General features: G+C 34.6%; 1 protein-coding gene across 4 annotated transcripts in view; it reads right to left on the bottom strand.

Annotated features, from left to right (window-relative positions):
- AMPD3 (adenosine monophosphate deaminase 3) overlaps positions 1 to 17,500 on the bottom strand; it is a 740,405-nt gene that overhangs the window by 240,978 nt on the left and 481,927 nt on the right. The gene's annotated exons all lie outside the window — the stretch shown is intronic.

Raw genomic sequence — 17,500 nt, 5'->3', positions numbered from 1 at the left:
GATCGTCTGGTTGGTCTGAGAACCCCTTTCAGCCACATCCCACATCCCAGGCAAAGCTGCAAGCATATAAGAAGAATGACATTATAAAAATGGTAGCATTTAAAAATCTACACTGGCACCATCATCTTTTCTTCCATTTTGTACATGGGGTTGGGGTGTCACAACAGCAGTGACCAAATCACCTAGAACCAATGTTCATACTGCAGGGTGGTTCAGGTGTCTTACGGCTGATAAATACAGTGAACAATACCATAAATGCTGTATTGTTTGCAGAGGTATAACATAATTTCGGGTGCATAACATTTTGTCATAGCCTGAAATGTTTCTTTTTTTTTTTGCAAAGTAATAAACATTTTGATCTACTGTTACAGAAATAATTGTTCTGCTTTTTGTTTCTGCTGCAATACTACAAGTGGTTCCTAATGCAATTCAATGCCAACTGCCATAACTGAGTACTGCCAAACAGGCAAATTTGTTAATATTTGAATAAATTTATGGAAGAGTAGTAGTACCATTTTACACAGTTTAAATCAATATCTCAAACTACATAGGAGGCTGTATTGTTTCGTATTGCAAACACATTTGCAATACTTACGCTACTGTATACAAACTTACAAGAGCTGTACTTCAACTGTGCTTAAATAACTTACTTGTGCTGTTCTGAAAATAAGAAAGGACGGGATCAGAAAGAGATGGAGCTGTTACCCATTATCAAATGAGGTGCACTGGTATGTTTATTTAAGACAAAGAAATTGTTTTATGAAGCATGTGCAATTTGTCACTTTATATGGTTTACATTTTGCTGGTAGTATTTGACTGAAGCTCTATTCTGCTAATACTAGCTAAAACTGTATCGTATTTAGACTTTGCATGCCATTATACTGGTATCTGAGACTGCACGGAAATGTTTTGATATTTAGCTTGTGTCTGTGTGGGAGACAAGTAGTTATCATATATTCATTTAAAGCTGACAGTGCAGAGTAATAAAGTAGCACAATGTTTTACTTATTTATTTACTCATGCTTTGCTCATCAGGTTAGTCCCACTAGGACACTGGTCTTTTCAGTGGAGGCACAAAGTTGTATTCATACCGACTAGGGAAAATTTGGCCAGGGCACTAGGGAACTTACTCTACTTTTTCAGTAGAAGGGGCTGTTGAGCTCCTTCCTGTGAAGAATTCCGACAGCTCAGATGGGAGACATACCTCTCAGTTATCCCTAACTGTGGCTCAAAAATTTACTCAATCCCTACTAATCCCTTCTTAAAACTATGGCTGATTTTGAAACAAATGACAGGGGGGAGCTGAAGAAATAGCATTATGCAGTAGTACTGAAAAACATTTAAAAAGATCAGATATAGGAAAAGAAAAAAAATAGGTCAGCAGGGATCCAAAAAAGGAAAGGGATATTTTTTTTTTCAAGTAACATTCTTAAATGTTAATAATAATAAGATTTACTATGATGGAATGTTGTAAAATTACACACAGATATTACGTTTGTTAGATATCAGAAATGTTTTTTTTTTTTTGCTCATATTTTTTATTTGATTTTCCGGTAACAATTTAGAAAACAGAACAAATTACAATTTGATGACAAATAATCATAAACTATGTACAAAATTTACAAAGGCCTCAGGCAGAAGAAACGGTAATAGCAAAAAATGTAAACAACAAAAGAGGTTATACAATATTCAAATAATTCTTGCTTCTAGATTGATCAATTAGATGGAGTTGTGTCTGGATTCATTGTCTTAATAAGTGAGAAAACCTTTTCCAAGGATTATTAATGCATTTTCTAGGATAAATTCTTAGTTCTTTTACTTTTATTTCCATTGATGCTACTTCGTCTAGTAGAGTCATGAAGTTTTCAAAAGTTGGAATGGAGAGTGACATCCATCTTCTTGTGAGACATTTTTGGCTACTGCCAAAATTGTCTAAAGAAGATATTTATTTTAGTTATTCATTATAATGGAATCATTTATATTCAAAAAAATCAAAGATTCTGATAATGTAAAGGAATCACTAAATATAGCCGGAAGGAAATTTCCAATGTCTTCCCAATTTTTTTTATAAAAAATATGAAGCCAATCAGCCTTACATTTTAAAGAGCATCTCCAACATGTTACCTCTTTAGAAAGATTAAATTTGGCAAATCTATTAGGGGTGTAAAATGCTCTGTGCAAAAATTTCCAGGAGAAAATTCTCCATATTTGTAAATTTGAAGTTAATTTAATGGAATGTAGGAGGTTAGCTTTATTTTCAGAAGTTAAAGATAATGTATAATCCCTGGTAATAAAGTTCCAAAATTTCTGATTAGGAGTGGTTTTATATTTGATTATGACTTTATAGAGTTTTGAAATTAAATGTCTCCATCTAAGTTCTCCATGTAGTATTTCATGCATAAGAGTTATAAATTTAGATGTGGATGTAAAGGAAGAGTTCTTTATTGTTCTGCATAACTCTTGAGTAAATGGAAATATACTGTTAAGAGCTAACCAATCTGATTCTGATAAATTAAATGTTTCTATTAATTTTTTTGCATCAAGAGTAACTAAGTTCATTATACAATGATACCAGCATGTACATTTTTTCATTTCCCAAATTCTAAGAATATCTGCATTGATATTATTAAATTTTTTTTTGTAATTTTAAAGGGGTATAATAGTTGTATCCATATTTTAATATCGATATTGTTGTTAACAAAACATCTATAAGTATTGTAGATATAATTTATATAATTTAGATTTGTGGGTTTAACAACATTATATTGTAAATTTACACAAAGTGCATACCAAAATTTATTGCTCAGATCATTTAGTTGTAAATTTTTTATTAATTTGTTTTTATTTAGGATAATGGCTGTATGTAAGGATTTCCATGCTGAAAAAAATGTTGGAGCAATCCAATTTAATATTGTTTTGAGATTAGAAGCTTTAATATAGGATTCTAAGTCAGGAAAATTTATTCCTGCCAACTCCCATGGTCTAATATGATTTGATAAAGCTATTATATTTTTCTTTGGGTACCATAAGAATTTTAAAAGGTTTCTATTTATTTCTCTTAAAATATTTTTATTTGGTAACATAGGAATACATAAAGCAATGTAATTTATTTTTGGTAACAAAATCATTTTACTTAGCTGTAGTCTATCTTCAAAATTTAAATGTAATTTATTCCATTTTGCTGTAAGAGCTTTAAATGTATTCACAATGTTATTATAATTAGTTTTTAAAGTTATTTCTATATTATCACATAGTACAATCCCTACATATTTTAAAGAAGAGACTTGTTTCCCAGCTATTTCACTCATGGTAGACTTAGTGTTATCATTGAATTTTTTTTATTTAACAGTATATGACTGGATTTAGAACTACTAATTTTAAGCCCTGAGATATCATAATTTTTTTAACTAATAATTCTAATTCTTGTAAAGATTCTTCTGAGTTCATTAAAGTTAGTAAGATATCTGCAAATAACATTATTTTGGTTTCAAATTGATTATATATATTAAAGACTTTAATTTTAGGGTTAGATTGAATTTCCAAGGAAAAAAGTTATATTGCTAATGCAAATAAGACCGGAGACATTAGACATCCTTGTTTGGTACCCCTAGTAATTTCAATAGAGTCAGATGTAAATGGTCCTAACTTTACATAAGCTAAATTATTGTTATAAATATTTTTATAAAGTTAATGAACTGGGAGGAAATGTATATGATTCAAGAATTTTAAAAAGAAATTCCAGTTCAGGGAGTCAAAGGTCTTCTCAGTGTCAAGGGTGATTATAAGAGCTTCTTGATTATCCCTATTTAATAAGTCTATGATGATCAAAATTATTTGAATATTATCTTGAGTATGCCTATTATAAATAAATCCTGTTTGATCTTCTGTAATGAGGTGTGTTAGTGATTTCTTGAATCTATTAACTAAAATGGACATTAAAATTTTATAATCATTATTTATCAATGAGATTGGTCTATATGAACTACATAAGAGAGAATCTTTGTTTTCTTTTAGTATAGGAGTAATTAATGAATATCTCCATGAAGGTGGAATTGTGCCTTGTAAGTATGATTCATTTAAAGCTTTATGCAGAACCGATATAGCAGAGGATGGTAAAAGCTTATATATTTCATTAGTAATACCATCTATTCCTGGTGATTTGTTGTTTTTGTTTTCTTTAATCTTTTCATTGATTTCCTTTAGGGAAATTCACTTTTGAATTTCATTAATTAAGTTTTCTGGTAAGCTTTTTAATTTAGAAAAGTCTAGGTCATGGTCTGTAATACTCTGTTGAATATCTTTGTTTCTATATTGTTCTGAGAAATGATACTTGAAGGCATCTAGAATATCGCTTATGTCAGAAACTTTTTTATTATTCCTTCAATCATGAGTTATACTTGTAATATTATGTTCAATGGACTGTCTTTTTACTCTCATTGCTAAATTACACATATACTTTGGGGGGAAACGGAATAGGAGTTTAATTTTTGTTTTTCTAAAGCTAGATTAGTTTTGTGAGTTAAAATGTTATATTTTTTATTTAAAGATTCAATTTCTTTTTTCTTATTTGACAAAACTTTTGTATTATCATTGTTTATTAATACAATTTGCTTTTGCATGTTAGATAATTCAGATTCCTATTATTTTGTTTTATTATTAAACCATGTAATAATTTTGCCTTATAGATAGGCTTTTAAGGAATCCCATAGAAATACATTTACCTTGCTAGTTAGGTTAGTGTCTAGAAAAAATTATTTCTGAGTCTAGCCAAGATTTAAACTGCTTTAATTTAGTAATATAAGCTGGAATTCTTTTGGTGAAGGACAATTTCTTAAAATCTGTTTGGAGATTAAAAATGAGTGCATTGTGATCAGATATAGGGCACGGAATTATTGTAAAGTATGATATTTTTGTTTTTAGTTCTTGGGATATAAAAGTTTTATCAGTTCTAGTCTGGGTCTTATGTCTAAAGTCATAGTGAGAAAATTCTAGTGAATTATCATTTTTGAGATAAAATAAATCACATAATTGTAAATTATCTGCCCATTTTTGAAGACATTTTCCTATAGAGGTAATACGGAAAGGCCTTTTATTAGAAGTTTCTGAATCACTTAGCAAAGAACTGATATCTCCCCCTAGAATTAAACTACCTTTAATATTTTAATGATAAGTTCTAAGTGTTTTTTTACTGTTTTAACTCCAATTCCAGAAAACCAATAGGCATTCACTAATGTCCAAATTCTGTTACTTAATTTTATTATTATTGATAGAAGACCCTCTTTATCTTCATAACTGTAAATGATTTGAGGGGAGATAATATTTTTTTCCATAACATTAAGACCCCTCTAGTTTTTTTAGTATATGAAGAATTGGATAATTTTAAGTATTCATTTGGATTCCAAATAAAGCTATCATTCACTTTAAAGTGACCTTCTTGTAAAAAAAAAACTACTTGTGCTTTATATAATTTCAAATATTTTAGCAAATTTAACCTTTTCCATGGGTTGTTTAAACCATTAACATTCATAGAAAGAAAGATCAAATCCATGTTCTTTACTCAAAGGTTAAGAGTGATAAAAGGATATGATAGCATGTGTAAGTCTTGTAAAACCCTTTTTGAAGAAATTGTTTTTTATTGACAAATTACTAATTCCCATTGATTGATGTGTTATGAATATAGATTGAGGCCTGTAAAAGGAAAAATGTTTTTGAAAAAGTAATTCAACTTCAGTAAATCCTTTAACTGACATGGAATGTAATCCATTCCTAATCTGACAGGATAAGAATATCCAGACAAATTAATCATCTTCCCAATGACTTAAACAAAATTTCCCAACTTGAGGCTCCAGAATATACATTCTATGGAACATTTTATAATTTTATTTGTATGAGAGCAGCAATATTGATGTAATAAAAGATTTTGATTTTAATAAGTATACTTTAAGTTTTACTAATAAAATGTTGTTTGATTGAGAAATAAACTATTCTTCATTACCATAAGTATTCTTACCAGGTTGAGAATTTTACAACTTGACAATGAATACGTATGAGAATATTTATCAATAAAAAAAGAAGAATCCAAACAATAATTATCTATTTAAACATTTGTATTTGACTTGATAAAAATAAAAAATATTTTTGCATTATTTAGGATAATCATTAAAATTAATAATTCAACATTTAAGCCACTTTATAGTAATAACAGCAAGTTTAAACATGCTGTTGGATTAAGAATTATTTAGCTACATTTAACGTTTCACTAGACTAATTTTAGTCACATGATTTACAATGAATAGTAAAAACTCTGTCAATCCAATTCTAGTCTAGAAGTGTTGTGAGTCTAATTATGACTACCTATATAAAACCTTATATTTCATTTCCTCTTCTTCCTTTCCCTTTCCCCTTTTTTCCTCTTATCTTTACTCTCGCCCCTTTATTTTTTTCTGTACCTTTCTTTTCATCAGATAGATCTCTTTTAGAGATGTGGAATAGCTTTAACATTTATATTTAGGCAATTGTTGTTACACTTCTAACACCTTAAGCAGTAATTTTTTTAACTTTTCTCAGTGCAACTCAGCTGTTTGACACATTATCCCATATTACTTTTTTTATGAAGCAACACAGTTCAGACATCAGATTCATTGCATTTTCTGATAATTACTATTTCATCAAGTACATCCATGGTAACAGAAATGAAGATATATTTTCTTTACCAAGCTTAGAGTCATAGTGTTAAAGTTAAATATGACAAAATGTGCATCTCTCTTATCATTAAGAGAAACTGCAAGGAATGATAAAGATTCATACAGTTTTCCTTCCTGCGGCTGTAGCTCAACATTTACCAACATTTAGTTGTGTGTTTTTATTATTATATGTTCTTAGGTATGTCACACAAAAAAGTGTAATAAATTAGAGGCTTTATGTCATTTTGTAGATGCAAGCTGCAGTTATGCCTTCGGTCTGCTACAGAGGGTAATGAAGAAGCATTCAGTTACAACATGGTCCTTACCCAACTGCGACCCAGAACTACTTCCCACACTATAGTAACAAGAACTTAATTTAGATCTTTACAGGCATAACCACCTAATATTTAGGGCCAGACCTCTAATGAAGTGCTCAGATTTCACTTTCCTGATATAAGAATGGAAATACCATGTTTAGAGTGGTTGTTACTTTATGATACTAGACAATCAATTGTTTGCAGAGTGAAGATGATTGCAAGATCAACTGTTCATCAATTTAAACCACTCTATGTACACACAAATTTTCTTTAACTGAGCAGTGTATCTATCATAGGCAAATAAGTATGACATTTGTATATTGGTTATAATAAGGATATGAGGAATTCTACTATTTATATTATATATTATATTTTACTATTCTTTTAAATGTCTTCAAGCTTCGGTGATCATGCAGTGAGGTCATTATTAAATAATGTTGCCCTGCTTAGATTTATTAATGTCCAATGTCAATTAAAGTTTTTTTTGCTCTGTGCCAGCAACGTTTGAGCATTTGTAACAATATATTCTATTCAACTGCCCCCCCCCAAAAAAACTATATATAAGCTTATTGCAATAACAAGTCTCATTTTTCCAGATGTAATCTTTCAAATAAAATAATTATAAGTGCATATGTGTAGAGTGGAAACATTTCCCTTTTCAAATCAATATTTGAGTCTAGTGCTATATGAAAGGAATCATTAAACTGTCCATTTAAAATGCTGAAGCATTAATTGTTTAAGCCATGCATTTTAATACCAGTAGTTAATACTATTTAAAACAGCATATGTTTTGTCATATATTCATTGCATAAAAGACAGTGATATGAGTGAATATTTGTTAAAATAATTATGTGAAGCCAGGTTATCAGTTTGTTTGGTTTATCTTTCCTTTTAAATGCCTGTAATTATGAAGACCATACAATGAGGTCATTATTACTTTGTATAACCCCGCTCTCATTTCTGTGATACAACTGTCAGGGAAAAGTTTAGCTTAGTGCCATCTCTTTTCATCCCTAAATTACTACGACCCCAAAGCATCTCTCAGATTAATTCTATTTAGTTTCTCTATTAATTTCTCCAAGAATGCAATCAATGAATGTTTATGCAACCATACAGGCAAACCATGTACACCGCTCGAACTCCTCGCTAAGCAGAAAAAAAAGTTACACATAACCCACTTCGCTTTCAGTTTGCAACCAAAACCAACCTCTCTTGCATTGTATTTAAACCCAAATATAAAGGAATTGCAAGTGTTCATAGGTTGGTACTAGGCTATCAGCTCTAGGGCCTATACAAGCCTGGCCATAACAATTCCCTGGCTATTTCTTTCCACACTATTTACTTCCCTGGACTCCTGTTTTTTTCTTTTTTTTCTTTTTGTTGAGGTCAAAGCAGGGGACCTGTAAGATGCTAAAGTAAGTAACACCCACAATAGTAGAAACTGTGTCATGCTGATTCAGGAGGGATTGTTTAAACCTGAAATCACAACTGCAGAGGGAGATGGTGTGTAGTCTGTAGTTAAAAACTCCATAGCCATAGTCAAAAGAATGACTCATGTGTTTGCAGTAGTCATGTTTTCAGCAGCACCTGTCTGTCTCCCTGAACATACCCAGCTCAGTGAAATTTGTTGCTGAAGTACCGGCTCCACACCACAGGGTCCCAGGAAATGTCAGTCCCCTTTTAGCCCTTCTTTGGCCTGACTCCTCCGTTACATCACTGCCAACAGAAGAACTTTCCTCCAGAATGTTAACAGGTATGGTTTTCTCTCCAACAGCTCTTTTGCCCCTTCTGACATGTTTATGAGCCCACCAGGTTCCAGCTGCATCACTACAGAGTTGTGTTCACTTCCAGATTCTGGGTGAGTTGGAAAAGATCTGGATGCTGGTTCCAGCTGAACCACCCTTTGTTAGTGCTGTTCTGAGAGCCTTTCTGGCAAAATGTTTGGTAAGCGTGTTGGTGTGAATGACCTGAGACGTACCTCCCTGGACTGCATGAAAAGAGACATAGAGGAGCTCTCCGATTATGTAGCCCAGGCTGGTATGACCCTGACCCTGAGCAGCATCTTGCCCTCACCAAGAATGATACCACAATACAAAGACAAGATGATCAGCTTTAACAATTGGCTCAAGTACTGGTGTCATTCTAAGGGGATCCAATGTCTGTCTGCCTGGGATGATATGTTGGACAAGCCACGCTGCAAGGGATGGCTTACACCTGTCACCACTGGGCTTCGGATATTGGCTAAGGCTCTTGCCACCCCCATAGTGCCTTTTTAGGCAAGGCTCAAAAGACAAACCCACCTCCTTAGAAAACAAAATGGAAAAAACTAAGGGTAATGCTGCTCAACGCCAGAAGTCTAAATCTCAAGATGCAGGCACTTGGTGCACTCCTCAGCATGGAGAACATCGGCGTCTGTGGAGTAACTGAAACCTGGTTCAAGGCTCCAGAGAGCACCCCAGCACTACCAGGCTATACCTCGTATCATGCTTTTCGCCCCAAAACCGGCGGAACCACAAAGGGAGGGTGTCCATATTCATAAAGTACACCCACACCTCCAGGTTAGTAGCAACACATGAAGCATCAGAGACCATACAGGTGCAACTAACCATAGGCAAAACTGCTATACAACTGGTAGCATGTTACAGACCACCCTCCCAATCTCAAGAACCCCACTCAGCCTTCCTGAAGACAATGGAGGATATGAATGTATCACAAAATACCATCATACTGGGAGACTTCAACTACCCAAACATAGATTGGGTACATTATTCTAGCCCTAATACCCTAGCCCAAAGGTTCCTGGAATTCATAAATTCAAATGCACTGGAACAACTAGTCACCTCTCCCACTAGGGAGATAATATACCAGACCTGATCATCACAAACATGGGGACAAAATGCTCCACACGGAAGTATACCCCTCACTAGTGAGATCTGACCACAAACTAATCACCCTCGATATACATATCCCACCTCCACCCCAGCACAAAAGACCACAGTGAAAAACTTCTCAAAAGCAGACTTCACTCTTCTTAAGACTGAGATGGTATCCTTTAAGCCCACTGTGCCAGTGGATACCACATCCCACAATGCCGAATCCTTCATAAATGCTTTCTATGGACATCTCCAAGAATGCATGGATCATGCAATCCCAAACAAATCCAAGTCTCTCTCCACCAAATGTAAGCGGCCTGTCTGGTGGACCTCAGCCATAAACAAATTGTATAACAAAAGAAGGAGGCTACTGCACGTAAGAGCGAAATCCCATGAAGGGAAGACATCTCTGATCAACATTAGCAGAAAACTACATTCTCTCATAAAAACATCCAAGGCAAACTTTGAGAGAAAAATCGCTAAGGACACTAAAGATAACCACAAAGCCTTCTTCAGCTATGTTAGAAACCTGGGCGGAAACCCTCAGATATGCTCAGAGTTGGTTCACAACAACAAAAAATACACTGAACCCACAGATATTGCTAACATTCTGGCTGACAGGTTCAGTGCAAATTTCTCGACTCCTTTACACCCAAAAGAAGAAATACTTATCCCAGCTGAATGTAATCTCCCTGTCATCTTAGATGTCCAAGTGAGAACCGCCCTAAACAAAGCAAAAAACACAGCATCAATGGGACCTGACGGTATCCCGGGGTGCGTGTTACGTGAACTCCAAGAGGAGCTAAATCCACACATAAAAATGCTATTTAACCTTAGCCTTACTTCAGGATATGTACCTGAACACTGGAGTACAGCAACAGTGGTCCCACTCCACAAGGGGGGTGCCTCTACAGACCCTGGAAACTACCGCCCCATAAGCTTGACTAGCCTGGTCTGCAAAGCTATGGAAAGAATCATTATGGAACTCATAAACGGAGACATAGGGGTCCTACAGATGCTTGACCCCACCCAGTTCGGCTTTGTAAAGGGCAGATCCTGCCTTTTAAACCTGGTTGACTTTTTCGAAACAGTCACTAGAGCCATTGATGAGGGCAAAGCAGTCCATACAGCATACCTGGACTTGGCTAAGGCCTTCGACACAATACCCCACTCAGGCATCATAGATAAGCTAAACAGCTTAAAAGTAAACCCTTATGTCACTAGATAGGTTGCAAACTGGCTAAAGGACAGAACCCATAAAGTTAAAATCGCTGGAGCAATGTCAGACTCAAAGACAGTCACAAGTGGTGTCCTACAGGGATCTGTCCTGGGACCCCTCTTGTTCAGCATTTACTTCTCAGATGTTAAAGCAAACATGGGAGGGCTGTGGCTGACAAAGTTCGCAGATGACTGCAAACTAGGCGCCATAGTCGATACACCAGCAGATACACACATCCTACAAAAAGGCCTCACTGAAACGGACAACTGGTGCCGTAGTCACGGCCTTAAACTAAATGCCAAAAATGTATAGTCATCCCTTTTGGAAAACAAAGTACCCACAAATTATCACATAGACAGCAACCCACTGAGTGCGGAAAAAGTAATCAGAGACCTAGGGATGCAAGTAGACAGCGACCTCTCATTTGACACTCACGTTGCCAAAGTGGTTAGAAAAACATTCTACCTTGCACACCTCATCATGAAGGGTTTCACATCCAGATCCAAGGATGTCATTGTACCCCTATATTCCTCCCTCATCAGGCCCATGATTGAGTACAATGCCCCATTTGGTATGTACCTCACCCGGCACTTGCAACAGCTGGAGAGACCACAAAAGTACCTCACCAAAAGGATCAAGGGTCTCCAACATATGTCTTATTCTGCCAGACTAAAGAAACTTCAGCTCTATTCAGTAGCATACCGCCTGCTCAGAGGTGATCTCTGCCTGTGCAAGGCCATGTCCAATCAGGATCTGATGGACATGCTCCACCTCAAAAATCCAAATCCATCAGGACCACGAGAGCTAAAGACTTAAACCTCGGCACAAGTATGAATAGGACATGCTGGAGGGATAGATTCATAACCCAGAGGCTTCCCATGCTTTGGAACAGGATCCCAGTTCGTATTAGGCAGAGCCCCTCACTGACTCTCTTCAAGAGAAATCTTGATGAGTTGATGGGAGATCGTAAGTTTACTCCAGGGGTCACATCTGTGTCACTGCTAGACAGGGGCACAGTAAACTAATTCTATTATATAAGGGGACCTTCACTGTGTCACTATTAGACAGAAGCACAGTATTCTAGATTTATTCTGTACATTTTTGTACCATTTCATGGGGTGGCAAAAGCCACATCACTATGGCTAGGCTTACAAATGCCCCAGGGCAGATAGCCTAGTACTATACTATGAAACTATGAAACTATAAGGGTCTTATCACTGGTAATGGAGCATTTCACTAAATGACTTTGCACATCCCACATACTCTGAATGAGGCAAATGACCCCATATTGCTGATACAAATAAATGAGGTATCTGTTGGCTAACTTGGATGACTGGGATAGTGACACGGCGCAAAATCTATGCTCATTATCACTAGCTGGGGACCAAGGGGCATTGTGTTATCCACCAAAACACATGTACATCAGTATCAGAACATAGAATAATTGTATGATACAAAAAGGAACAGTTAGCATACTGAGCAGAAGGGGGTAAAACGCACCACAAGCCTTTGAGTAAAACAAAACTGATGCTGGGGTGCTACAAGCTATTTTTTGTTAAACTACAAACATATGTGATGTATACCATTTCTAAAGATGACAGAACAGTGTCAAATTCTGATAGTAAATTAGTGCTCTGGAATAGTGGGACAGTGTCTGTAGGTGCTGTTGCCTTCCTCGACAGCAAATGGACTTAAGGTGAAGTAATAAATCAGACCACTCACTGCTGATTCTCCCTGTTATAGAGCTTTGGTGCTCAGTTACCCCAAAAAATAAAAACCTTTACAGAGAACTTTGCATGAAGTCCTGATGTATATATGAATGAATGAATGGAAGTGTATCTAGGGAAGAGAGTTTTCATCAAGGCAGTGCTCGAGACAGCTGTTTCAAGTAGTGAAACATTAAACTGTCAGCTTGGAATTTTGAAACGGTAGGGTGAAACTAGGTAAAAAAAAAATATATATTGATAGTGAAGGGAATTTGTGCTGTGTTTTGTCCACTTGTTTCAGTGAAAACAATTTGAGTTGCTTACATAAATACGTATTCTGTTAGATGTACACAAAACCAGGGAATAACCACTTCTATCTTAGAGAGCAGTATCCATGCTGTATTTAACCCTCTTGTATTGGATTTAGCCTTATATATAAAGGAACTGTGATTGTATTTAAGGGAAAGTGATTTATTCTCACATCTAGGTAGTGCTTGAGACTGCGTTTCGTGTAGTGAAGCAGTAACTGTCAGCTTGGAATGCTGAAACGCTAGGTTGAAACTAAGTAAAAAAAGGCATTTAATGAAGAAAGGAATCTGTACTGCGTTTTATCCATGTGTTTCACTGAAACATTTTGAGTTTCTTACACAAATACATGCTCTGTTAGATATATACAAAACCAGGGATCTGTTAATAAATATTATAATTTCATAAAAAAATAATCACTTTTGTCCTTGTTGAAAGACATTGGGAGGCCACAGTGGTGCAGCGGTTAGCGTTGCCACCTCACAGCAAGAGGTTCTCCGGTTCGATTCTCGGCTGGGGTACATTCTGTGCAGAGTCTGCCTGTCCTCCCTGTGGACGCGTGGGTTTCCTCCCACATCCCAAAGACATGCAGTAGGTGGATTGGACACTCTAAATTGACCCTAGGTGTGAGTGTGAGCGTGTGTGCCTTTTGTGGAAGGTTGGGCGCCGGGCTGGCAACTCGACACTGTAAAACCCCACTGGCAATCATGAGCGGACAGATGATTCGCTGTGGCCACCCCTAACCAGGAAAAGCTGAAAGAAGAAGAAGAAGAAGTCCTTGTTGAAAGACATTAAGAAATATATATAAAAAAACTCAGTTTGTTAGAAAGCAGTATCTGTGCTGTATCTAACCCGTGTATTTTACCAATACATTTTAAAATAGTCATTTAAATACATGCTCTATTCTGTTGATGGATATTTATTCTCAAAATAATAAGCATTTTATCTTTGTTAAAAGATAATTTCTATGAAGGAAAAGTAAGCATATGTGTGCAGCAACTAAAAAAACTACATAAATTAAACATTCCTAATAATTTTGTTCTAATTAGAGAGAAACACAAATAAGTTTAAGCTATATTTCTCATTTGTAATACAACTGAGATGGAGTTCATAGACTGATAACTAGTGATACATACTTTTTTAGTTGTCCATGAGTATTTTATCATTTGGTTTGATCTTTGAGAGAATTAGAAAGCCCAACACTTTTAAGAACAGTCTTTAATTTCTTCTTATTCACTTCTATCCAATTATTTTTCTCAGATGATCTTTTAAGGGTTGTAGATGGTGACCAGTCCATACCTTCTGGGATTGTAATAATGTTTTTGTTTTGGATTAAAGAGACAGCTTCTCCAATAGTATTGAAAGATCACACTTCATTTTGATAGACAATTTTGATTTTGGCTGGATAGACAAGCTGCGCCTTGATTTTATTTTGTTTTAACAACTTTACCAATGGCCAAGAGTTTTTTCTCAATTCCAGGACTCACGTGGAATAGTCATTGTCAAACTTTATTTGATTTCCTTTGAATGATAAGGGACTTTTCCTCCAAGCTGTTTTTAGTATAAGTTCTTTATCCAGGAAAGAAAGGAACGTCACAACTATGGATCTTGGTGAAGCATTTGGAGAAGAAGGAATAGGTTTCCCAATGGCTCTATGTGCTCTTTCTATCCCACAGGACAGACCTTCCTTTAAGCCTAAAACATCAGGTAACCAGGAATTAAAAAAAAAGAGGTAATATCTTCTCCTTCTGTTTTTTCAGGGAGACCGAAAATTCTAATATTTGTTCTTCTTTCTCTATTTTCAACATCATCCACTTTGTTTATCAGCCAGTTATTTTGTTGAAGAATGAGTTCACAGTGAGATTAATTTTCTTTGAGTCTTCCATCTATATCACTCAGTGAAGTTTCAATGTCCAGGATTTTTGTTTGTTGCTGCTGGAGGACCTCTTTCAAAACATCAGTTTGTTGTTGACAGTTTAACTTTAAGCTTTCCAGGTTATCAGTGAATCTATCCATCTTTAAGGATAATTCTTGTACAGTGGTAGCTATAGACTGGATCTTTTTTGTCAGTGAGGAATCAGAATGTAAAGATTTTGAATTGCTCATCTCTGTTGAACTAGATAATCATCAATTTTGACAGGATTTTTTTAAGTAAACGCTCCAAAGTTGGATATTTAGTAGATTAAATGTTCTCAAACAGTTTGTACAACTTTTAAAAAGTAGATAATAGAATTTTAAACAATAATTTTCCTGTTTCTTAGTAACTGATGTGGAGCTCAAGAAAAAAGCTGTTACTAGTTGGCCATCTAGGCTCCACCCCTCCATATCAGAAATGTTAAAGAATAGCAAAGGAATGGTTTCAACAAAAGAATTGAAGCTCTGTGGATGATGAAAATGCACAGATGTTCAGGTTTCATAGTCTTGGTAAACAACACATGAATTGAGATTTAAGGTGTTACAACCAGAGAACTAGGCAGATGTCAGATAGTGGGCTTTGGAATGAGAACTAGAATAGTAAGAATCATAAGATCATATGGGTATACAGGTGACAAGAAATGGAGAAACTTTAAAAAAATGAAGTATTTTTTGGGAATTAAGAAAGAGAGAGTTCTTTTATGTGACTTTAACTGTTATTCAAGAGTAAGAGAAAGAAAAAAATGAGAGATGTGAAACTTTGTAAGTGAATAATGGAAACTTCAATTTGACATTAGTTAGGGAAAGACAGCATATTTACAGAAAGACAAGAATGAAGTAATTCCAATGACTTTGACAGAGGTAAGTAATAACAATTAACATTTTTTTCAGATGATACTGCATTAAAGTCTTCATTTGGAAAAAAAAAACAGCAACATAATTAAGATGGGAATGGATTTGAAAAGGTTAGCAGGTGCAAAGGAAAAAGCAAATTGTTTAAAGACCATAGGAATGTAAGAGCATTTTATAGTACATGGACATAGTGGTGGACAAATCATGAAAACAAATGTAAAGAACTTTATAAAGAAATGTAAATGTATTCTGAAGACTGTAAAAAAACAACTGTATAGACAAAAGGCATAGAGCATGATAAAACAGTGAATGAAAGGGATAGTAGATTTCTTAAAAGGGCAACATAAATATATGAGATGTTTGTATTAAAAAGTGTAAAACTTATTACAGACACACAAACACTTACTGAAAAGAAATAAAGTAAAAATAAGCCTTTTTTAGGGTACTAGGTAAAATATGACCAGAATAAAAGATGGGACTGATACACTTGTAAGGAATAAAAACAGGTGTATAAGAAAAAAAATGTATGAAGAATATTCATAAAAGGAAGGAAAATGTATTTATTTAATTGCAAGTGCTATGAGACTACTGCTGGTGTGTGACTACATTTTTTTTAAATTGAATTTTATCATTTAAGGTTTGAATCATTCCATTATTTATTATTATTATTATTATTATGCTTTTATTGTACTATAATTTGTTTTATATTACATTTTATTTTACCTTCAATTTTTTTTTCCTTGGAGTATTAAATGTTATTAACCATGTCAATTACGAAAACAAATCCTTTCCCTTTAACTGACTGGAAAGAAAGAAAGTCTAGTTAATTAGTGGAAGGAGCTGAGATCTTTAATTACATACTTAGCTTCATGCTAATTGAGTTGCAAGTGCAGTGAAACTACGGCTGGTGTGTGTGTCTGTACTGGATTTTGGGTTGGATTTCTGCATTTCAAGTTTGGATACTGGTATTATTTTTGAAATTTGCTCTTATTATATTACAGTTTGTTTTATTTTAAATTTTGTTTTATCTTAAAATTTTTTCTTGGAATTTTACAGGTTCTTGGCTATGGTCAGTTGGATAAAAATCTGTTCCATTCACTGATTGAAAATGAATTATGTCTAGCGAATTTGTGGGAGGAGCTGAAACATGTCATTTTTTGTTTAGCTGCATTGATGTTTAACTATAAGTGCTGTGTGCCTACAGCTGGTACGTGTCTACACTGGAGTTTGGATTGTATTTCTCCACTTATGAATGGATATAGATTAAAACAATCTAATCAGAATTTACTCTCACACAATCTCTCTTTATGAAATCATGTTTACAGATATTCGTATCAATAGATATTTGTGTTTTGTAACAAAAATTAAATCAGAAGTGCCTTTAAGAAACAGAGATCTGATTAAGTACATATAACAGTGTTATGATATTTAAGTATATAATTAGAATATGATATTTTTATCTATACCTAATCATCTCAAAAATTCCATTTCTAAAGGAGCTCTAAATGAGGGCTCTAAAATTCCCTCAAGCCATAACAAAAGATATCCATGGTACTGAACAATTAATTGCATACAAATAACTGATAACGTGTTTTAAGGATTGAATTAATAGCTGAAAAATATGTAACCT

Source organism: Protopterus annectens, chromosome 17.part0 (assembly GCF_019279795.1).
Source record: "Protopterus annectens isolate FY-2018-M chromosome 17.part0, PAN1.0, whole genome shotgun sequence".
Classification (NCBI taxonomy): Eukaryota; Metazoa; Chordata; order Ceratodontiformes; family Protopteridae; genus Protopterus; species Protopterus annectens.
The sequence above is the reverse complement of the archived record's forward strand: the minus strand, read 5'-3'. Positions and strand labels throughout refer to the sequence as shown.